Source organism: Phascolarctos cinereus, unplaced genomic scaffold (assembly GCF_003287225.1).
Source record: "Phascolarctos cinereus isolate Bilbo 61053 unplaced genomic scaffold, phaCin_HiC Scaffold_4;HRSCAF=312, whole genome shotgun sequence".
NCBI lineage: Eukaryota > Metazoa > Chordata > Mammalia > Diprotodontia > Phascolarctidae > Phascolarctos > Phascolarctos cinereus.
The window spans coordinates 617,121,784-617,146,806 of NW_027555847.1; the positions used below are offsets into that span (position 1 = coordinate 617,121,784).

Sequence of the window (25,023 nt, forward strand, 5' to 3'; positions counted from 1 at the left end):
CCCATTTTCATGAAATGACTAAGGGCCAGCTGCCAGGTGAGCATTTTGAGATTTCCAAAGTATCTTTCAGAAAGCCTTTCTTTTTAAAATGACACAGTAAAAACTTAAAGAACAAGAATGGTGTACATGCATTAAACAAACAAAAAAAGGAAAGAAGAAAAATAAAAGAAAAACAACTCCAGGAAAATAAACAATTTAGGTCATAGTTACAGAGGCCCAATTAGCTTGGCTGTCTTGGTGCCATTTGCAGAAGGGAAGTTGGAATTACCTGCCTGTAAATGTTTTCATTAGCTCCAAGTGTATTTTCCTTGGCCCAAAGAAGAGGTTTTAAACTCTGTTATGGTTTTGTTGAAAGTTAACAGGATACTTGGCTCTGTGTGAGGCATGGAAGACTCAGGATCCACCCAAGGTACCTGCAACCTTAGTTAATAAAACAAATAATTCAACCATTAGTTTCAACCTTCTTGGGCTTAAGTATCAGTGGCTCTGAATTCCAGACCATTTGTACCTTGATACTTTAAAGAAGAACAAGACTGACATTGGGGAGGAGTGTTTGGGTTAGTGAAATTCTTTCTTATTCCCTTTTTCATTCTGGCTACTTTTCCTTCAACACTTCAGGACTTTTCCCACTAGATCAACATCTACTTAGCCTCACGTTATTATCTATTTGTTTTGCAGTGATAGTTATCTTTACTTTTTGTCCTTTGCTTTAACTCTCAATTGCCAGTGATTTTTAACATTTTTTTTCCATTACCAATGAAAACAAATGCTAACAAATACCCTACTATGTGCAACACCCAAGGGGCAATGCAAAGAGAAGAATCTGGGGCTCAATATCCTCATCTTTAAAATAAGAGGATTAGATTGTCTGACTTTTAAATTCCTATCTAGTTCTGAAACCTATAATGAACTCTTAGTCTGTGTGAAGAAAAGAATCCCAGGGACCTCAGAAGTTATTTACTCCAACTTTTACCTGAACAAAATCTCTATAACATCTTGCCAGTGTTAGGGAACCCACAAAATTCATTAGCAATCATTTCCAGTATCTGGATATATAAAATCAATCTCTCTCTCTGTCTCTCTATTTCTCTGTCTCTCTGTCTTTCTCTCTCTCTCTCCCTCCTCCTCTCTCTTTCTTTGTTTCTCTCTGTCTTTCTCTGTGTGTCTTCCTCCCTCCCTCCCCCCGTCTCTGTCTCTGTCTCTCTCTCTGTCTCTCTCCCTCTCTTTCTCCCTGCCTATCTACATATTCTGTCTTTATGACCTCAGTTGCCTAGCTCTCAATTACATAGCTTTAGCTCTATAATCTGTCTCTATTATCTATCTTTATGATATATGTATCTATCTCTATTATATATCTATCCCTCTCTGTTATGTCTCTCTCTACTATCTATCTACTCTCTCTCTGTCTATTTGTCTGTCTGTCTCTGTCTCTCTCTTTCTTCCTCTCTGTCTGTCTCTCATTTCTGGCTTCACCTAATCCACCAAACAGTCCAGTAAACTTGTTTAGAAAAAAAAAAGGACTTGAAGTCAGTCTAGTATGACCTACTGTTGATGAAAATATTGTTCTGGAAACAGAGGCCCTGGGTTCAGATCCTGTTTCTGATACTTCTTGTGTGGCTTTGAGTAAATTATTTCAACTTTGTGAGCTTCAGTTTTCTTATTGGTAAAATGAAGAGCCTGGGCTGGATTAAATGTCCTCTGAGTTACCTTCCAGCTCTCAATCCTCGTGATCCTCTCATCTCATGCTGCAACTGGGCTGTCTCATAGCAATCACACTACTTCCCATTCTAAGAGCTTATAAGAAAATCAAGTTTAATTTTTAACTGCACAGTAAGGTTTCCATGCTGCATTGGTAAGTTCAGAAACATTAGTTGTTTAATCATTATATGGCTGGAATGATTTATGTGTGTCCATTTGTATTTACTGTATATTGCAGAAACTCAAAGTTCAAAGTGACCTCATAGATTATCTTTTCTAAATGTTTTGGATCTTTTCTGCAGCAGCCTCCCTCAAATGATCATTGTAAACTCCCCCATTAGGTCATAAGCTCCTTGAGGGCAGGGACTATCTTTTGCCTTTCTGTGAATCCCCAGCACTTAGCACAATGCCTGGTACATAATAGGTACTTAATAAATGTTAATTGATTGATTGATTTCTATTAATTCAGTCAGTCAATAAACATTTATTAATCACTACTATGTTTCAGGCACCATGCTAAGCTCCAGGGATACAAAGAAAGGCAAAAGAGTGACTATTCTCAAGGAACCCGCAGTCTAATGGGGAGACAATATGCAAACAACTACGTACAAACAAACTATATACATGATAAATTATAAATAGTGAAAAGAGGGAAGGCACTAGAATTAAGGGGGATCAGGAAAAGCTTCCTTATAGAAAGTGAGATTTTAGCTAGGACTTGAAAGAATGCCAGGGGGGCAGAGATGAAAAGAGAGAGCATTCCAGGTCAGGGTACTGCCATTGTAAATGTTGTGAGTCTATAGATGGAGTATCTTGTTTGGGAAACAGCAAGGAGGCTAGTGTCACTGGATTGAAGAATATGTGGGGGAGGTATAATTTTTTTTTTAACAAGACTGGACATATGTATGGGGAAGTTATGAAGGGCTTAGAACACCAAACAGAGGATTTTATATTTGATCCTGGGGATGACAGAGAACCACTGGAGTTTATTGAATAGAGGGGTAACATTGTCAGACCTGAGCTTTGGGAAGATCACTTTAGCAGTAAAGTAGAAGATAGACTGGAGAGACATGATGCAGGAAGACCAATCAGTAGGCTATTGCATACTACAGGCATGATGAGTGCCTACACCAGAGTGATGGCTGTAGCAGCCTAAGATCAGAAAGAAATGAATGGAGAGGCAGCCTCTGATATAGGCTGTGTGACTTTGGGGAGGTTACTTAACCTTTCAGGACTCTAGGCATTTCTATGAAACTGTAAGTGACAGAGAAGATGTTGACCTCCAACATTAGTCATTTTAGGTCATTTCCTAAATGAAGATTTCCTTCTACCAATAAAATCACAGCCTCAATCTCTATACATGTCCTTAAGATCATAGTAGCTGTTTGACTTCCAGAGTAGATGAGTATGAAGCTGACTAAAATTCATGGTGCCCTTCCACCTGAGCTGCTTTCTACGTCACATCTCCATACTACACTTGTGCACTTGTTTTACAAACTTAAATTGAACACTTTTTCATTATCCTCTTAAATGTCACCTGGGATTCTGCCCAACTTTCTAGTTCATCCATATCCTTTTAGGCTCTACTTCAGTCATCCAATATATTAGCTATTGCTTTGCTTTATATCATGCACTACTTTGATAAGCAAGTCATTTATGACTTCATCCATGCTATTTAAAGAATTATTAAATAGAACAGGACCAAGGACAGAGCCTCAAGGAACATCAATTAAAACCTTTCAGTCAGAACTCAATTTATTGATCAATATTTTAGGGTCTGGTTACTTTACCAATTCCTATTCATTCAATACAAATATCTCTACATTATCCACAAGGATGTCAAGAGAGGATTTTTTTTTCCCCAAATGTCTTTCTGAAATTTCAGCATACTATGTCTATAGTGTGTTCCCAGTTTACCCAGTCATCCAGGGATACTATACCACTGGGGTGGCCCAGGGTTAGGCTTGAACTCTTGATGTCACTCCAGACCTGAGCAGAACTTCTGGCCGCTCTGGTCTAGATCCAAGCCTCTGAGGCCTTGTCTGGGATCAAACAAGTCTTCATGGGATGAGGAGCAGGTCACTGTGCAAATCTCCCCTTGGAGTTTTGGTCCTGTTTTTTGTATGTTTTGGCACTGAAGGAGAACTGTGGCTTTCCTTCTGTTCTTGGCTTATGTCACAAAGGAAGTTTTGGTTTGCTTCACTATCATCTCACTGACTCGTATAAGAGTGATTATGCCTAGTTTAGAAACATCCCATGGAACTGAAATAGGACAATGGAATCTAAGCTGATATGATTTATTTATGACCGTAAAGCAATGAGATTGGTTACTTTTTATTTCATGCATTTATTGCCTATTAATTTTCACAATAGAAATGACTTGCCACATCTTTTCGATACACCAAAATATCAGTAGACAAATCCAAGAATCTTAGAGTTAAAGGGGCTCTAATAGTCATGTAGTCTAGCCTCTCTTCCAAAGTTGAAATCCCTTCTACAGGGGATCATGAATCTACAACTGCAAGGAACCTCAGAGACTATCTAGTCTAACCCACTCATGAACAGATGAGGGAAACAGTCCCAAGATGCCAAGTGACTTGTCCAAAGTAACACAGAGAGTGAGCATTAAAGGTGAGATTTGAACAGTGGTCCTCTGTTGCAGAGCCATTGCTCCTTGACAAGGAACTTGCTATCCTCCAAGGTATTCTGTTCTGTTTGTTGGTGGCTATTAATCCTTCCTATGTTGTTCAGTCATTCCAGTTGTGCCTGACTCTTTGTGACCCCATTTAGGGTTTTATTGGCAAAGATACTGGAGTGGTTTGCCATTTCTTTCTCCAGCTCATTTTACACTTGAGGAAATTGAGGCAAACAGGGTTAAGTGACTTGCCCAGAGTCACATAGCTAGTAAGAGTCTGAGGTCAGATTTGAATTCAGTCTTCCTGATTCCAGACCTGATACTCTGTCTACTGAACCATCTAGCTGCCCAATCCCTCCTATAACTACTACCAGTTGGTTCTAGTTCTGCCCCCTGAAGCCATGATGCCACACAAAATTAAATCTAATTTTGATTTCATATGACCATCCTACATTGATTTCACAGGGTGGTATTGAGGAAAATGCTATGTAGTCCTCAAAATGCTATGCAGTTTTGAGTAATTAATAGCTAGAAATCATGTCCCTTATATGAATTCTTTTCTTCAACACAAACATCTCTAGTTCCTTCAACCATTCTCTTATATTACACAGTTTTTAGATCCTTGACCATTTGGTTGTCCACTACTGGCTTCAGTTATCCACATCCCTTCTAAAATGTGCCTAGAAATGAATGTTCTATTCCAGATGTGGTCTGGCCAATGATGAAGGCAAAGGGATGATTATTAAGTGACTCTTTTTAGCATGTCATCCCTATACCAATGAAATAATAGGTTCCTACCAAACGAAAGAGTCTCTTCTTAGCAATCCATCAACAAGCATTTATTAAGTGCTTACCATGGGCCAGACATTGTACATGCCATCAAGCTACTGAGCTGAGAGCTCTCAGGAATGGGAAAAATCTTGGGGACCCTCTGATAGATTTTAAAATGCCTTAATAAAGAAAAAAAGCTGAAGGATGCATTTAAATGCTGCACACATTTTGTGCTCATTGAGGATGATTATGGGGGAGGGAGAATGGAGAGAAACAAATATTTATTAAATGTCTACTATGTGCACATCATTGTGTTAAGCACTTTACAAATGTCTTATTTGATCTTTACAGCAATCCTCAGAGGTAGGTACAATTATCATCTCCATTTTATAGCAGATAAGTGCCTTGCTCAGGATCACAGAGAAGGTAAATGTCTGAGGCCATATTTGAACTTAGCTCTTCCTGGATCCAGGCTCAGCACTCTACTATGCTACCCAGCTATCTCATATGAAAAATTGCCATTGCTATCTTATCATATACTACTTTACATTGTCTTTGTTAGGTTGCCTGATGCTTCCTCTGGGCACTTACCTTCAGAGACAGAAATTAAAAGTCAAGATTAGCTGGGCTCATAGCATAGTGGGTGGAGTGCTGAATTTGAGTCAGGAAAATCTGGATTCCTTACTACTTATGTGACCCTAGGCAAGTCACTTGAATGAATGAATGAATGAATGAATGAATGATGATACAAATATGAAAGCAAACACAGCCCCTGACCACAAGAAGCTTACATTTTAATAAAGGAAACAATACGCATAGGTTAATTGTGGCCAGAGAGGGATGCTTTGGTGTATTTTATTGATAAGGAAACTGTAGCTCAGTGAGATAATATTACTTGCCTAAGATCACATAGGAAGTAAATGTCAGAGCCAGATTTTATACCCAAGTAATTGACTTCAGATGCCGTGCTCTCTCCATTCTACTTCATTCTTCCTCCCATGGGCTCAGGCCTCTGTTGCCTATTATTGATTTCATTTCTTTGATTATTGTTCTTACTTGCTATCATTCTATTTCAGTCTGTTGTTCTTTGAATGTACATGACTATGAGACCTGACAGATTTATCTGGAGAAGGGTATCCTTCTTAAGGTATTGGAGCTCATCACTGAACTCTTCTTAAAGATGTCTATCAAGACTACTTCCCCCAGCTCCAAATATCAGCACTCATTCACACCCTCAACCAAGGATCTCACACTCTCAATTGAAGCTTCAGCATTCAATATCCCCCATGGATAACTGAATAGAATAATAGTTTAGTTGTTGTCCTCCATACCTGAAGAGGACCAAAGTGACATCACTTATGTCAGGGTCAAGGTACAATGTGTTTGACTGTGGCTGATCAGACCAATACAAACTAAAAAGGCCACAGGTCCAGCATAAATGATCTGCATGAACGTGGGGAACAGAGATATCTCTAAATTTGTGCATCTCAAAGTTTCTCTTGAGCTACATATTTATGTAACATTTAAGGCTGGCAGAGTGCTTTGACATAACAATGCTGAAATGCAACCTCAAATATCATCAAAAAAATTGTCAGTCATATGTAGCTTCTTTTGGGCTCCAAAGCAAATTGCTTACCCATGTCTGATTGGTTGAAAATGGGCAGTGAGGCATCCTCATGATGAACTGCCTCAAATGGGTTAAGGTCATCTCTTGCTGGGGGGAAAATGAATTTGGCCTTTGTTCCTGCAAAGCAACCAATATGTGGGGAATCATGAATATCACTTGGACCTGGCATATTTTTGAGTTACAAGTCTAGTTACATGGGCCTCTGACTGCAAAATCTAGTATCCCGAGCTCTGAGCCACTCCAATTAAAAATTCCAGGTGACAAGGAAGGGGTTCTGCTTTCAGTATATCACTGCATATATCTGTTGCATGTCAGATGCTCCCTTGGGCACTTACCTTTGTCCTTAAGGAGCTTACATGGAACTTCCCCTCAAGAGAGGTGTAAACATATAGAAACACATATGTAAATAAATACAAAATAATTCAGAATGATTTAGAGATAAAAAGAACAAAACCATGTGATGCAATCAGGCAAAACATTGTGATGGAGATTATACCTAAACTGTGCTTTGAAGGAAGCAAGGGAATTAATGAGGTAGAATCCATTGTAAAAATTCTAAAACCCAGAAGAGAAGAAGGAAACAAGAATTTATTAAGCGCTTATTTTGTACCAGGGGAAGCTAGGTGGTACAGTGAATAGAGTTCCAGGCCTGGAGTCAGGAAGACTCATCTTCCTGAGTTCAAATCTGGCTCAGATACTTAGTAGCTGTGTGACCCTGGTCAAGTCACTTAACTCTATTTGCCTCAGTTTCCTCATCTGTAAAATGAGGAAGAAATGGCAAATCACTCCAGTATCTTTGGCAAGAAAACCCCAAATAGGGTTATGAAGAGTCCGATTCAACTGAAAGGACTGAACAGTGATAACTATGTACCAGACACTGTGCTAAGTGCTGTACAAATGTTATCTCATTTGATCCTCACAACAACCCTGGGAGATAAGTGCTATTATTATCCCCATTTTATAGTTGAGGAAGCTGAGTCAGGTAAAGGTTAAGTGACTTACCCAGGGTCACATAGCTAGTGAGATAGGTTCTGAATTCAGGTCTTCCTGACTCAGGCTATAGCTTATGTGATTTATGCATTGCCTAAGGCATATAACTAATCTATCAATCCTAAAGCAATTACTAACAACCTACTATATGTATATGTATATGTATATGTATATATGTGTATATGTATATGTATATGTATATGTATATGTATATGTATATGTATATGTACATATGTACTAAGTATTGTGCCAGGTGCTAGGAAGGAAAGAAGAAAGAGAAGGTCTCTGGCCTCATAGACCTTCCTTTTTAATTAGGAAATGACAGACACACATATAGCTATATATAAAATATAGAAAACAGATGCAACAAATATGAAACAAAGTAACCTTAGCCAGGCAATCGTTCTAATTTTTGTTGTTGTTGTTCCGTCATTTCAGTTATGTTCGATTCTGTGACATTTGGCGTTTTCTTGGCAAAGATACTGGAATGGTTTGCCATTTCCTTCTCCAGCTCATTTTACACATAAAGAAACCGAGGCAGATAGGATTAAGTGACTTGCCCAGAGTTACAAAGCTAGTAACTTTCAGAGGCTAGATTTGAACTCAGGTCTTCCTGATTCCAGACTTGTACTCTATCCACTGAGCCATGCACAACAAATACTTATTAAGTATTTACTTTGTGCCAAGCACATGGGAACTAAATGGTAGGGATACAAAGAAAAGAAAAAAAATAGCTCCTGTCCCCAAGAAAGGCATCACACTGTAATGGGGGAGACAACATGGAAAAGAACTATGTGCGTACTAGCTTTATACAGAATAAGTAAAGGTGGTCTCGGAAGGGAGACATTAGCAGCTGGGGTATCAGCACAAACTTTACACAGAAGGTGGTGCCTAAATTAATTCATATAGGAAATTAGAGATTCTAAGAGGTAGATGTGAAGGGGGGAAAGAATTTCTGACAAAAGGGACCTCTAATAAAAAGACAGACATAAGAGGTGAGTACTCCACATTATCATGCACTAGGGGAAGCTATAATAGCTGCTATATAAGTCCTATACACAGGCACAATTCTTTAAACACCAAGATTTTAGTTAAGCACCATGGCATGGACCTCCAGATTGTGTATCTATTACCAGTTTCTGTTTTCTTAGCAAAATATATGCATTTGCAACCACTAACTCTTTCTCCACACTCTTACACTCACTACATTCACTCTATCTTCCAACCCCTTCCAGGAGTCTAGTCTGTTGACACATTTAATTACTACCACCTTCCCCAAGAATTTAAAACAGTTTCTCCCCTTTCCAAACCACCACATGCAGTATCAAGAGAGACTGGGGATTCTTTCCCTATAAATGACAATAACAGTAGTCAGGAAGATCTGAATTCAAATCTGGTCTTAGACACTTACTAGCTGTGTGTCCCTGGACAAGTCACTTAACTTGTGTTTACCTTAATCCATTGGAGAAGGAAATGGCAAACCACTCCAGTATCTTTGCCAACATGTACAGTATTAGTGCACTATGGTCCACAGATTCATGAAGAGCCAAATGTGACTGAACAGCTATGACAAAATGTCCCACACCCCATGGGTTTAATTATAATTTCTACACAGATGACTCCCAGATACACACACACACACACACACACACACACACACACACAGCACTTTGGTTTGGTAACCTTTAGTCCAGCATCAAGCTGGATGTCCCTTAGCCATCTTAAACCTATCATGATCCAAAGAGAAATTATGTTCTTTCCCCCAACCCTCTCTTCTACTTAACTTGCCAGTTTCTATCAAGGACATTTCCATACTTCTGCTCACTCTGATTCTCAACCTCAGAGTCATCCTCCATTTCTCATTTTTACTCACCCCAACATATCCACTCAGTTGCCAAATCCTGCCGTTGCTGTCTCTAAAGCATTTCTCCCATCTGTCACCTTTTTTCCTACCAAATACTTACCACCCAAGTTTAGGCCCTTGTCACCACACCCCTGGATAAATTGTGGTAGCCTCTGAAATGACCTTCCAGTTTCAAGTCTCTTCCATCTCCAATTCAGAAAAGGTAAAGCTAGAAAAAGTCCCTGCCCTCAAGAAACACACATTCTAATGTGTCAATAACTAGCTACATAAAAGAAATATACAGAGGAAATGAAAGGGTATCTCAGAGATGAAAGTATTAGTAGCCAGTAAACTGGGCAAAACCTTTTACAGAAAATGAGATTTGAGTTGAATTTTGAAGGAAGCTACGGAAATCAGTAGGTAAAAATGAGAAGAGAGAACTTTCTAGGTAGGGTAAATAGCAAGTGAAAGGGCAAAGAGATGGGAATGGATTGTCATATTAGAGGAACAAGTAGGCCAGTAGGCTGGTAGAATACGTAGAGGGGAGGAAAGGGTAAGGAGACTGGAAAAGTAGGGAAAGGCCAGGTTGTGAAGAGTTTTAAATGCCAAACAGAGGAGTTAATATTTAGTCCTGAAAGGAGTAGGGAGGTAATGTACACATGATATCCCTTGATAGAATGTAAGCTCTGTGAAGGTAGGCACTGTTTCCCTTTCATCTTTGTGGTCTCAGCGCTTAGTACAGTACCAGGCATGTAGTAGGTGCTTAACAACAAATCAATAAGTATCTATTAGTCACTTTTTAGGCATGCAAGTCCAATTCTAGGTGCTAGAGGTACAATGAATGAAACAATGTTTATTTGTAAGGAGTGGAGTTTATATTCTAATGGAGATGCAATGGGTACACGTGCTTAGGTATATGCAGGATGAATGAACATAAAGACAAAATAGTTAAATACAAGGTAGTGTGAGATGAGAGTACTTGGGGAGAGGGTGCAAGAAAGAAATAGAAGATGATGCATGGGCTGAATCTTGCAGCCCAAAGAGATTCCATTAAGATTCCATTAAGCAAAAGTGAGGAGGGAGTACATTCCAGACAAGAGAGATGACCTAACCTATGCAAAGGTGTGGGGATGGAAGATGGATTGTTACACATGAAGAAAAGAGAGAAGGCCAGTTTTTTTGCTGATCAGAGTGCTAGAGGGTAAGCAATGTGCAGTGAGACTGGACAGAAAGAATGGGGCATGACTGCAAAGACTTTAAAAGGTAAACAGAAGCATTTATATTTGATTCTGGTGGGAGGAGGGAGCCACAGGAATTCATTGAGTAAAGGATTGACATGATTAGATCTGCAAAGAAGACAAATCATTTTGACAGCTGGTGAAGAATGGACTGAAGTAAACAGAGATTTGAAGTCTGGGAGACATCATTACCTGAAGAGAAAAAAAATAAAGTCTGTTAGTACCCTAATGGACAACAAAATAATTTTAAAATACAAAAAAAAATCAGCAGTTTTGAAGAAAAAAAGGTATGTTTAAGTCAGCTCAGGAGTTTGGGAAGACAAGAAAATGTGTTATTTTATGGCTCATAATGGCTAACATACTATTTTGTAAAATGTGGCACGCACCAAACAGAAAACATACAATGTCATTGTCACATTAATGAATTTAAGTGGATTTTGATTTGTACTTGTTCACTGCTGAAAGAAATCAATGGAGGAAAGGGAATGGCACAAGAGAGACATTTTATAACAAAGTCAAGGGAAAGAGAGTCCTTCTAAATTTGTTGAGACTGGTATTAGTCTCTTTATTCTCAATTCTAGATACAAAGTAGTGTGGTAACATTTAAGTAGTGGTAATGTTTGGTAGTGTGTAATGTTTAAGAAGTTTGCTGATGCCCATCATCAATTGTTTGCTGGTGTGCAAGTCTGCTTCTACTGGCTAAAAAACCAAAATAAAACTGGACTAAACTAAAGTATAGACACTTTGAACCCTTGGAAAGGTATGTACAATACAAGATCTTAGAATTAAAAAATGCCATCATCGCAGAGACTCTTCGAGCACTGCGCAAAATCCATTTACTAGACCCAGATACTATTCTCTTGGGGTCCCAGGAACTAATAATATGGCTTAACACTTGTGAGTTTCAGTGTAAAGAATGGGAAAAAATGCTTGGTCTTTCTAAACCTCAGGCAATTTACTATAGCCACCAAGGTCCCCACAGAAAAAAAGTTTTTCAATTTGTATGTTTATACTTTCCTTACTTAGTATTGATTCTAAATAAGGATAAACCCCATCCTTGATGGGAAGCCCATGAGTAAGAGCAGATGAATTAAGTTTGTTTTATCTTCCCACTTTCCTTTCACTGTTGCCAAAAAAAGCTTTCCACTTTGTCATGAAAGGATGGCATTATGGACAGAACTTGGGTTGCTTTGGTGCAGCAACTGGGAGTCAGGTGACCTAGATTCTAATCCAGTCTGTACCACTTTAGGTCTTGAGCAAATCAACCTCTATAGGCTTCAGTTTTCTTGTCTATGAAATAAGGGCTTGGGCTATCAGTGGTTCTTGTGGTCTGGGGATGCTCCTGAGACCCTTTAAGGGAGTCTATGACATCAAATATATTTTCCTAATAATTGCTTTAATTTATAACATTTGAAATGCTGATAATTATAATCCACATCGACAAAAGCTCTTTGGATGGTCCTTGATCATTTTTAAGAATGCAAAGGGGTCCTGAGGTCAAAAAGCTTGAACCACTGGACTAGATGATCTTAAATCTGCCCAACTGTAACATTTTTATGAAGCAATGCCTTCTTCCTAGAGACTGAAGTGTGGCCAAGCTGCATATGTGTCTTTGGACAAGCCAGCTATTCCTTCTGGACCTCATTTTTCCTCATCTGGAAATTGAGAGGGTTGGACTAAATGACTTTCAGGTGTCTTCCAGCTTAGGTCTGTGATCCTGTGAATCTATCACTGTCAATGCAGCTGTTCTCACCTTAGATATATCACAACAATCAAACTTCATTAATTCTAATTTCCTCAGTAAGGAACTTTGGATGATTCACACAAGAGTGAGGCTGAAGGTTACCCTCACAAAAGATAGAAAGTAGGCTTTTGAGTCAAAATAATAGTATAAAAAGATTGCAAGGGGTGGCAGTTTAATATCTTTAAAAAAATTTATTCAGTTTTAGATTCTCTCCCTCACTCCTTCTATCCCTCCCCTGCCTATTAAGAAGGTAAGAAATACAAAATCCATTACAAAAATGAAGTCATTCAAAACATGTCGTTTTACTTACAATACATAAAAGGATGCAGTGTTTTCAAATACTCTAAAAGCACCTAACTACATATTATGTAATTGAAAAATAAACAGAGCCCTGCATTGCTTTGGCTAGTTATGTTAATGTGTCCATTTCAAATCATTCAAATTCTGACAATATTATAGGATTTACAGCTGGAAAGATATTGAGATGTCATTTGACATTTGAGGAAAACTCTAGCCCAGAGTAACTTGCCAAGATCGTAGTGGTGGTAGAGCTGGGGATTCAAACCTAGCTCCTCTGACTTCAGTCTAGTTCATGACATCATGCTGTCATCAAAAAAGCAAGCAAGCAAGCAAGCAATACTTCTATCACACAACACTCCATTGGACTTACATTATGCACTTAAAAGCGACAAAATTGAATTTAAAAAAAAAACACCTCTCCGTCATTACAACTTTTCACTAATTCTTCTTGTCTTTTCTGCTTATCCCAGCTATCACTGTTGTCCCTTTTCTCTGAACTACTATAACCTTATGGTTTGTAATGATTCTAATTTTTATTATTTGTTCTCTTATATGGTTCTCTGCTTGTTCCATCTGAAGTATGCTTTCCCCTAGCAGATAAGCTCACTGAACAGGGAAATAAGTGTCCTACATTTTTATTGCCCACTGTGTCTAGCAAAGAGCTAGATATCTAGTAGGTCTTCTGTAAAGACTTGCTGGCTCTTTTAGTAACCCTAATTAATTCAAGCTAGTAAAGTTCTATTGTGCTGAATAGGTGTGAAAGCATGGAGTGCTTTACCTGTGTGACCTTGGGCAAATCACTTAAACTCTCTGGGCTTCAGTTTCCTCATCTGTAAAATGAGAGGAGATTGAACTAAATGATCTCTAAGGGTATCTTCCAGTTCTAAATCTATGGTCCTATCAATTGATCCTATTTGGTCACATTTTTCCCATTTAATTCCTTAATTCACATCAAAGCTCCTGACCAGTTGATGACTTAATTTCTTCCAGACTTTCTCACATGGCTCAAATGATTCATTCAGAATCTCCTAGGTGAGGGAAAGTACCAGCTACTTTTCGTTGTAACTCAATGGCTGTTTGAAAACATAAAACTTGGTTGGACAAAGCAATGAAACACTTTATTATGTGTGGAACAATACTGCCTGGGCCTCCCCAGGGGGAACTAGATAACCTCTTTCCTATCTGTAGTTTCTTTGATACAGATCTGCAAACAGTTTCAGCGGCTATTCAAACAACGTCTCTGCTTGAACTTTGTTTCTTTCTGTGAGTTGCTCTGGAGAAGGGATAGAAGACAGATTTAGTCTAGTAGTAATCAGAGCTGTGGGTGATGCTACTTGAACAACAGTGCTGTGGGGATAGAATACTACTAGCTAGTACTACTCCTGAGCTAGCATGAGCAGACAAATACCTTAGACAGATGAGAGGCAGGCTGGTGGAAGGACAGCTCACCTGATTTGGGGTCATGATATCATAGGATCATTTTTGTTGTTCAGTCTTTTTTCAGTTGTATCTGACTCTTCAAGACCCCATGTAGGGTTTTCTTGGCAACGATACTGGAGTGGTTTGCCATTTCCTTCCCTAGCTCATTTTACAATCATAAGTCTATTCAATAATCAATAAGCACTTACTCAGGGCCAGGTACTGTTTTAAGCACTGGGAATGCAAAGAAAAAGGGGGAAAAACCTCATAATGCCTACCCATAAGTTTACATTTTAATAATGGAGACAAAACATATAAATCAGAACACGTTTGATAAAGGCAGAGTAGATGGGAAGTGATCTTAAAAAACATGAACTAAAGGGGACCTCAGAGGGCATCTAATGCAACCATTTCATTTTACAGGTGAAGAAACTGAGTCCCAGTGATGTAAAGTGACTTGACCAATTTCAATTCAAATTCAGGTCATATGACAGAATCTCAGGTCAGAAGGCACTTCAAAGTCCACCCCACCTCAGTCAATTCTCAGGAGCAAAATGAAGCTGTTAAATCTGCACATCATGTAGGCACAGATGGGCTCTGGAGGGAGCGACCCCACGATGGCCACCAGGATGCCTGGGCAACAGAGACCCATCGGGACAGAAAGGGATACTTTTAAGCCCATGTTTTGAACTCTGGCTTTTTCCTCATTTTTGTTTTCTTTAACAGGTAGCTACATCTTCAGCCTACATGTACCTGTCACAGATACATGTACCAGATACAAAGAAAACAGTATTAACATTGTTAATGAATAGAAAATAATTTAAAAAAATTAATTCTTCTTTTTACTCGTCCTTACTCCTCTGTCTTCCCATTAACCTTTTCCAGGGTAATGATTGTATAGTTTTTAAAAATTGCTGATTAAACAGGAATGCTTTGAGCTTCACAAGTTTAAAATTTAAAAAAAAAGTACAAAAAAAGATACATATCTTCTCTAACACACAAAAAAGTGATTATCCATCTTTCCACTTTTGGACAGCTCTAATGTCCAGAAACTTCTGACATCCAGCCAAATTTTACTTCTTTGAAACACTCCCTCATTGCTCCTAGTTCTGTCTTCTGGTGTCAAAAAGAATACACCTAGTCCCTCTTCTACATGATATCCCTTCACATACTTGAAGATAGATATTATGTCCAAAATAACTGATTTGTTTATTTACTGATCTTATTAATTAATTTATTGCTAGCCAACAGAGGGGCAGCATGGTGTAGTGACTCAAGAGGTGCCCAGATGCCAGGAAGGGCTGGGTTTAAGTTCCCGCCACATGCTGGCTATTTGACTGGACAAGCACTTCACAGTGCTGTAGGCTACTTTTAAGACTATATGTTGGAGCAGAAATCCTAACCTATAGTGGTAGGAGTTTCCTCACCCTGGAATTTCCTATACCAAAGAAATCACAGATCTAGTCCCTCTTTCTCTCCAGTAGTCACGTAACAGAGAGAGCAAGACCCTGAAAGAGTGAGATGCCAGATAATTATTTTTTGAATGAAATCCAGTGCATTGGGTCTTACTCTGGGAGGCCTGAGGGCAGCCAGATAGTATGGAAGGCACAAGATAACATAGGGAGAGGGGGAAAGGGCCCTGAAAGGGTAAAGAAAGAGATGAGTGCCAAAGAGAGACTTCACTCTCCAAAATTCGACCTTAAACTGTCTACTCATCTTTGATACTTGTCCCTCTCTACTTACTTATCTGGTAACTGAGAAAGAACAAGTAGAATTCAAGGAACTGTTTTTGATATATCATTATGGAAGTACTCCCAAAAAGTAAATAATCATTTATCTCTGACTAGAAGACCTGGGGTCTTCTGTTTTTTCTATGATTTTCTGATGTCTAGGCAAAGGTGGAAATAGGAAGGGCAGTGACCAGACACCCCACTCTGGCTAATGATAAGGCATCATGGGGACTATTAGGCTTGTTGTAAAGCATATTGTCTTTGGTAACCTGAAAGCCAATTGTGACCCTCAAGTCAGCATAATTCAGTATAAAGCCCTGGGGTCATGTTATTGGGTCATTCACCAACAGAAGTTCTGTCTGGTTGAACTTAAGGAGACTGGTTTTAGTAGCTCTGGTATATAGCTCTGGCATATAGTTCCTCCAATATATAGTATATAGCTCCACCAATTTCCTGCCTTCCAGTCCAGTAGAGAGGCTATGTGTATAAAGTAGTGGACATGGAGTCAGGAAGACCTGGGTTCAAATATTACCTCCATCACTTAGCTGTGTGACCACGGCCAAGTTACTCAACCCCTCTGATTCTCACTTTCTTCACCTGTCCAATTGGGACAATGATGTCTGTAGCATGTACTTCCTAGGGCGTTATGAGATTCAAATGAGATAATTATATGTAAAAGACTTTGCAGACTCTAAAATGTCATATAAATGGTAGTTATTGCCATTTCCACTACCTATGTTGTTTCATTATGATGGTCATATTCCAAAAGTGTCATGGAGAATTCTTGCTATAATAGAGTGGCTGTCTGAAGCAGAAGAGGAAATAATAATGATAATAACAGTAAGCATATATAAGGCATATTAAGTTTGTAAAGCACTTTACATATGTTATCTCATTGAATCCTCACAACAATTCATAAGATACGTGATATTATCATTTTACAGATGAGGAAATTGAGGCCAAGAGAGATTGGGTGACTTGCCCAGGATCACACAATTAGTTAAGTGCCTAAGGCAGAATTTAAACTTGTCTTCCTGCCTCTAAGTCCATGTATCTGACCACTAGTCCACAAGTACAATGCTGAGAACAAAGAATATTTTTATTTATCGTTATATTCTATCTTTGTCTTCGCTGCCTCCTCTTTCACATCAATTGCAATAAGAGAAGTGGATAGAAAGGGATGGATAAAAGATACTTAAGATACTCATAAGGGCCAGTCCAAGGCAAAATGAAGTTTAGCAGCACTGTGCTACATCTTAGTATTGTGTCCAGTTTGGGATTTTTAATTTTCAGAATGACATTGACAAACTAGGCATGCTGATGACAGAAGATCATATATGACCTGTCCAGGTCACTCAGTGATAGCTTTTTTTTTGTTCAGGTGAGGAAGATTTAAAGTTACCAAGGGATTGTAAAATACTCCTCCCTTCTTCCCTCCACCGTAGTCAATAAAGAAGTCTCTTTTTGATGCTATTATTTAGTGGAGTGAGCATGACTGGAAGCTGAGCATGTCGGGCCTTTGAGTATGGCTACCTTGTTATTCTGGAATGCTTTCTTCAGGGAACTTCATTTGGGGAGCATAGCCATAAATGAGAATTAAGGCAATATATGGAGGCAGGCACCCCCTTGCTTGTATCCAACCAGCAACATTGAAGTATCCTGGATACCATGCTGATCTCCATAGAACTATTCTAGCATTTGGGGACCATAATGATTGTACATTGCAGATAATAAAATATGGGGTTCATAGGATTCATAGTTCATAGGATCATAAATATAGATCTGACAAGGACTTTAGAGAACTCTCTAATCTTTACCTAGGGAAAGAGAACCTTTGGGAAGCCAAGGGATAAAGGATCTAGGTGGGATCTTGTTTAGAGAGTCAAAGATCTAGTTGGAAGGGATCTCAGAGACCATCTGATCCAGAGTTTCCTAATCTGGGGTAAGCATAAGAAGAATCTTATGCAAGGTTACTAGGAATATAAGGTAAATTTCGATTATGTGATTGGCATTAATTTCTTTAGTTCTTATGTGCATATGAATGGCAAACTCTAGAATTTATTTCCTTTCATGTTGAAAAAGAGAAAGTTGAACTGAAAGCCAAGGGATGTGAGGACCCCAAAAGGTTAGGAATCTAGGATCTATTCTAACCTCCTTCATTTTACAATTGAGGCAGTCAAGACAAGGGCAGAGTGACTTGCCCTAGGTAAAACACTTAGTAAGCATCCAAGATACAACTGAAAAGCAAGTTTTGGGGGTCTGGAGTGAGGGACCTTTTAGTCGTACCATGCTTCTATAATTAGTGGCAAGCAGTGAAACACTTTTTAGCATGTATGTTGTAGATGTTCGGTTGTGTCTTATTCTTTGTGAACCCCCTGAGTTTTCTTGGCAAAGATACTGGAGTGGTTTGCCATACCCTACCCCAGTGGATTAAGACAAACAGAGGTTAAGTGGCTTGCTCAGGGTCACACAGCTAGTGAGTGTCTGAGGTGTGATTGGACTCCAGGCCTCAGTGCTCTATCCATTGAGCTACCTAGCTGATGTGGATGTATAGGTATAGGTTTAGCTATAGGCATGTATATATGTATAATGTGTACACACATACACATGTATGTATATGCATACACATAAATATGCATATATAGCTACATAGATGTAATTATATAATATGTACATATACACATGCATGTGTATATTCTTATATATATGACTATGAAGGAATTTGTTTTGCTTTACTATGCATATTTCTTATAAGGAATTTATTTTTCATCCCTTTCTGTCTCTGTCTCTTTTTCCAATGAGATGGTGGGGAAGGGCAGAGAAAAAATAGATTTTTGTTCATTAAAAATAATAAAAATAGAGTAGTTGGGGAGATGCTATAGATGTGGAATATTGCATGTACTTTGAGATGAGGTAATTCTATTGTTGGAAGATTCTTCCTCCTGAATTCAAATCTGGCCTCAGATACTCACTAGCTGTGTGACCCTGGGCAAGTCACTTAACCCTGTTTGCTTCCGTTTCTGATCTATAAAATGAGCTGGAGAAGGACATGGCAAACCACCCTAGTATCTTTGCCAAGAAAACCCCAAATGGAGTAATGAAGAATTGGAAATGACTGAACAGCAACATCCTATTGTTTGTTTTGCTTTTTTTTTTGTTTACTTTGTTATAGGAGACATTTCACAGAGTGGGGGCAATTTGGAAATGTTTGTAATGTCAAAACAAATGTCAATAAACCTTTAAAAGAAGAATTGTTTGGGCACAGGCATAGCTTCATGGCAGCCATGGGTACTACTGAATGCTCCCTCTTAGAATAATTTCTCTCCTTTTCCTCCAAGCCAAGGGGGAGGTATCTTCATCAATTCAAATTTTAAATGCAGTATTGCCATCAACATCAATAGACTAAAGGAAAAAAGTCATTTTGTTCAATGGATAAAGTTTAAGACAATATTTTTGTTATGTCTGTGGAAAACAATAATAAAATGAAGCCAGCACACCAGATGCAGGTTGCACTATATAATTATGTAGATAAACATGGCCGGAGGAGTTAGAACTTCTTGAACCTTTGACAAATAGCAGAGAGAGAGAAAGGGAAGAACATTATATTCAACTGGTGGTGAGGAAACAATTCTGACAATGGCCAAAGAACAACAGTTCTCTTGATGCTACCTTCACCCTTTTGCTTTAGTAAATATGGTTATGCTGTTTATGCTGCCTGGGAAGAATGCACTTTTGGACTGACTTGTCCATTATTCACTTTGGCTTTTGCCCCTGATGTTAGAAGAGAGCAAAGTAAAAGCTGCTGTTTAATGTCATTCTTTTCAAGAAAAGAGTTGTTATAGAGGGATGAGGCACTGAACTTGGGCAAAGCTCTGAGTTTGGGTCCTGGCTGTGATACTTACACCAGAACGGTGGGTAAATCTTTTCATCCCTCTGAGTCTCAGTTTCCCTACTTCCAAAATGAGTATAATCACTGAATGTCAGAGTCAGAAAGAACCTCACTGCCCATCTAGCCTGATCTAAATCCCTAAAAAAACCCCACTTTGACATATTGAACAATAGGTTATCCAGTCCCTGATTGAAAACCTCCAAGGGGAGGCAATCCACCACCTTCTAAGGCAGCCCATTTCACTTTGGAGCACTTATAATGACTAGGAAGCTTCCTAACATAAAACCTAAATTTTGCTTGTTCATCATGTCCACGCATTGCCTCTGATTTTGTCATTTGGGGACAAATAAAACTAATCCCTCTTCTAAACAACAAGCCTTCAAATACTGGAAAAGTCATTTTCTTCTCACTACCCCAACCCCAGTCTTCTCTTCTCCAGGTGAAACATCACCTGATGTTGTTATGTAATGAATTCAAGACAATTCAACATCCTGGAAGTCTTCCACTAGGCACTCTCTAGTCCAATAATGTCCTTCATAAAATGTGGTGCCCAGAACTGAACGCAGTATTCCACATGGTGTTTGACTAGGCATCATACAAAAGGACTCTCGCTCTATTCCCAAAAGCCAAGCCTTGCAATGAAGCCCAAGACTATTTTGGCTATTTTTTTTTGATTGTTATCTCACAATGTGAACTTCATTGAGTTTGCAGTCCATAAAACCCACAGATCTTTTTTTTAGACAAACTTCTAACTATCCCTCCCCCATCCTAAAGTAGTGAAGTTCTGAACCCAAGTGTAAGACTTTATATTTATTTCCATTAAATTTTATCTTATTAGATTCATCTCAATTTCCTAGTGCAAGGTTCTTAACCTTTTAATGCGATGGACCCCTATGGTTGTCTAGCAAAGCCAGTGGTCCTCCTCTCTGGATGATGAACAAACTGAAGCCCACAAAGTTTCTATTACTTGCCCAAATCCACACCGCCAATCTGGGCAGAACCAAGATTCAAACCCACTTCCTCTGATTCAAAATCCATCCCACTCTCTATTGTGCCACACTATACAAATGAGTGATTTAATTGCAATGGAAACACAGATTAGGTTATAAACTTGGGTTCAAATGGAATGTTCTTGACGATGAGTATTCCTTCAATGGAGCCTTTTGTTGTCAGGAAAGACTGTCTTCTTACAGCCCAAACATCCTTTCTATGGGTTAGTGCATCCTTCTCTTAGTGGGATTGGGGGAGAGAAGCTATGTATGGTGTAGAAGAAAGAGCACAGAAGACCTGGGTTTTAATGTGGTTCTAACATATTAACTGTGTTACTGGACGGTCATTCAACCTCTTACCTTTCTGAAGTTACTCTATATTTATTTTTATGTGTAAATTACATTGAATATATGATACCCCATTCCCTACCCAGTAGAATATAAGATCCTTGAGGGCAGGGGGTGATTCTTTTTCTTTCTTTCTTTTTTTTTTTTAATATTTCAACTCCAGAATCTACCACAATTCCTTTTACACAGTAGGTGCTTAACAAAAATTTGTTTTATTAATCTTTATAAATCTCTTTGGGCCTTGGCTTCTTTATCTATAAAATGGAGGTGTTGTTACTTGCATTAATGCACTTGCAGAGTTGCTATGAGGGAAGTGAATTTCAATGTGCCATATAAATGTGAGTTATATTTTCTAACTATTCGAGCACCTTGACAGTGTTTCATGTTGCTTTTCAATGGCTGGTGAAATATGCAAAGGAACTTGAGAGAGAAAATACAAACTATATCGTGGGGATATATGGGGTCTATGACTTTATTTATATCTTGGCATGTGTAAAGCCTGACAAAACATTGCACGGGAAGGAGAGTAATAGAAAGTATCAGATTGTGTTAGCAACAATGACATTAAACAGTTAAAGTAAATGAAGTTGGGGGAATTCATTTTTTGCTTGGCTCTGGGGAATTCTTTTTTTTTGTGTGAATATGTCCCTGTCTTTGTGCAGGAGAAGTTCAGCTAATTTCACAGAATAATATCTGAGCTGCAGGACACCTTTGAGGTTATCTAACACAATTCTCTTCATCTTACAGATGAGAAATCTGAGATCCCCAGAAGCCAAGTAACTTGCCTAAGACTCCACAGTTAGTTAGTGGCAAAGTTTCAATGGAACCTAGATAACTTCATTTATACAGTGAACTTGTTTCCATTACATTATGTTGCCTTACCTTGGCCATCTCCTGGATTGAAAGATAAAGTTAAAAAAAAATTGAACTCTTTTGTCTTTATATCACAATTATTTTTGAATATATCCCTTTTTGCCCTGCCTATGCATACAGCCTTACTATGAAAGTAAGATTTGAGAAGAGAGGGGGAAAATGTTGAACAAAACTCAACAGTGCAATCACCATGTCTGACAATTTTCTGCGATATTCTATACTCACATTACTCCATCCATTTAATGAAGAGAGAGAGGTACATTTTATCTACTCTGCTGTTCTAAGCTTAGTCATTTATGATTACAGTTTTCTAATTAATTTTATTTTTGAAAGTAGAGTTACTAAGTTTTTTGATTTGTTTTATTTTATAAGTAGAGCCAATTGGCCATTGGGGGATATGTTTAAGTCTGTGTTTTGGTGGTATCATAAACAAGTCTGTTTTTTTGATTTGTATCCCCAAAGATGAGCATAGTGTTTGGCACATAGTGCTTAATAAATACTTTTTCACTCGTTCACTCAAATAGCCACTCTGCCTTGCCCTCCCTTTGTTGTAAGCTGCTTGAGGGTGAGAACTGTGTAATGTTTTTCTTTGTGTAAATACAGTCTGGTGTGTAGGGCTTTGAACACTGTAGGCACTTCATCAATGTTTGTGGATTGCTGAATGGTAGGCTTGATTCACCACAGCCGTCAATATGACTACTCTGAGTTGTAAAGCACGTGAAAGTACTTGTTGCTATCATTACTGATAAAACTTTCATGACTCAGCTCTGTTAGGTCTTTTTGTCATAGCTGCTTTTGTTGGGCTTGCATAAAACTTGTCTTAGACCATGTTTGCATAACAGAAATTCATTCAATTTCAATTCAGGCAAAATATCAGTTAATTTATTAGAAGATCTTAGTTTGAAATATATAAATGACCTTTGAGGACACTAAATCTAATCCCTCTAATCTTCCCCCCTCCCCATACACACACTTTCAAGATAAGGAAACAGATGCTCCAAAGTGGTTAGGTGATTTCCCAAGGATCACACAACTAGTGTCTGAGGAGAGATTTGAACCCAGTTCCTCTAGACTCCAGATCTAGTACACTGCATGCCACCTCTAGTTAGCATTAATAATAATAGTAGTTGGAGACAGCTAGGTGGCTCAGTGAACCCATAGCTGAACCTGGAGTCAGGAAGAACTGAGTTCAAATCTATCCTCAGACACTCCTTAGCTGCGTGACTCTGGGTAAGTCATTTAACCTTGGCAAAACACTTCAGCTTCTTTTCCAATAAAACCTCATATGGGGTTATGAAAAGTCAGCTGTGACTGAACGACTAAATGATGAAATGATCAAGGTTCTTCCAGTAAGGTTGGGTGACTATGAATCACAGACCTCTATGATTTATGAAGAATTGAAATTGAGGCTAACTCAAAAGTAATGGAGAAGGTCATGGTGGGTATGACACAGCTGTAATACATTATAAGTAAAGAATAACAAAGGGGGAAATTTGTAAAGGACATCATCAAATAAATGTGTGAGTGTAAAAGCATATACTTTAGTCATGCGGTAGGAGTGAGGGATAGCCTTCAGATAGTCCATGTGCTCCATTATACCACCTGAGGCAAACTCTCAGAAGGATATGAACAAGATTCCCACCAGATAGGCAAACATGAATGTATCCCAATTGTATTGTTGTAGGCAGCACAACGTTATTAATGAGATTACAGACCTGAAGAATATTTATGTGAGTCATAACAAACAATTCATAGTAATGATGATAACTATCAGCACTTAGTCACTGTCTAACATTGTACAGACCAAAGCCCAGTCAGCTGACAGACTTTTTTTTTGATGTTATTGTTAACTTTTCAGCCAATTGTAGAGATGTCAGATAGACATAGCCTCAAACTAATTAAAATTTTCTGCTTTGAAAGTAAATATGAAAGTAAAGTAATTTTGTAGCCCTAGGGTTGAATTACTCAAATAGACCTATCCACAAGATTCGTCAGTTGACAGCGCAGTCCATGAAGCAAAAAGCAATTTATTTTACAAGTAAATACAGCAGCAAAAGCATGTCTGAAGTTTCAAAATGGGGGGAAAGTCCTAGATTTTCTCTTTGTAGATATGAGAAATGGACCGGGGGGAGTTCAGGCTCGTGGATGCATTTCTTACGTTTTCCCAAAAATGAAAATGTGAAAGCTATGATCATCTTGGGTGGATTTTGGAAAAGAAACTGCAAGTCTTAGATTTGCTTGCTCAATGAAACTGGTATTCAAGTATGATCTCTCGTGTAAAAACTATTATTCATTTCCTTCTTAGGAAATTTCCTTGTGTTTTCTAATGGCATTGGAGAAGGTTTCTATTTTCACCATGCACTTTTTTAAATTACAAAATTACAGTGCTGGATGGGATAGGCAAAATTGTTAAGTAAGGAAAAAGTGTTTTTGCTGTCTTTTTGTCCTCACTGGTTCAGTGTCTCTCTTCCATCTCCCTTGGTCTCCTTTCTTCTTAGTTCCAGGACTGCTCCAGGCCCCTATGCGGAGTCTCAGACTAATTTTTGATAGTCAACTGATTATTCTGGTGGCATAGTGATCCTGGAATTCAAACCCAAAATAGGGTCACAAATAGTCAAACGTGAATGAACAAAAATACAGTTCCAGGCATTGGGCTAAGTAATGAGATACAAAGAAAGGCAATAGACAGTCTGTGCTCTTCAAGAGACCATAATCTAATGATCCTGATCTAAGATATTATGTGCACTCACCAGCATGGAATTCTAGCTCGTCAATTCAAGAATGACAATTTATGTTTATGCTGCATAGCTCTCAGCTCTGCAAAATGCTTTTCTCAGGTCAACTATGTCAGGTAGATACCACTGTTAATATGTTCTAAATTCAATACCCTGAGGCAAAGCCCCAACTGCCTTGCCAATATATTGTCTCA

At 38.5% G+C, this 25,023-nt stretch overlaps 1 long non-coding RNA gene across 1 annotated transcript in view; it reads left to right on the forward strand.

The window, feature by feature from the left end:
- Positions 1-472: 472 nt before the first annotated feature.
- LOC144456719 (uncharacterized) overlaps positions 473-25,023 on the forward strand; it is a 127,925-nt gene continuing 103,374 nt past the window's right edge. Inside the window, exon 1 of the long non-coding RNA XR_013485749.1 lies at positions 473-557. This is a non-coding gene — a long non-coding RNA (uncharacterized LOC144456719). The remainder of the gene's footprint in view (positions 558-25,023) is intronic.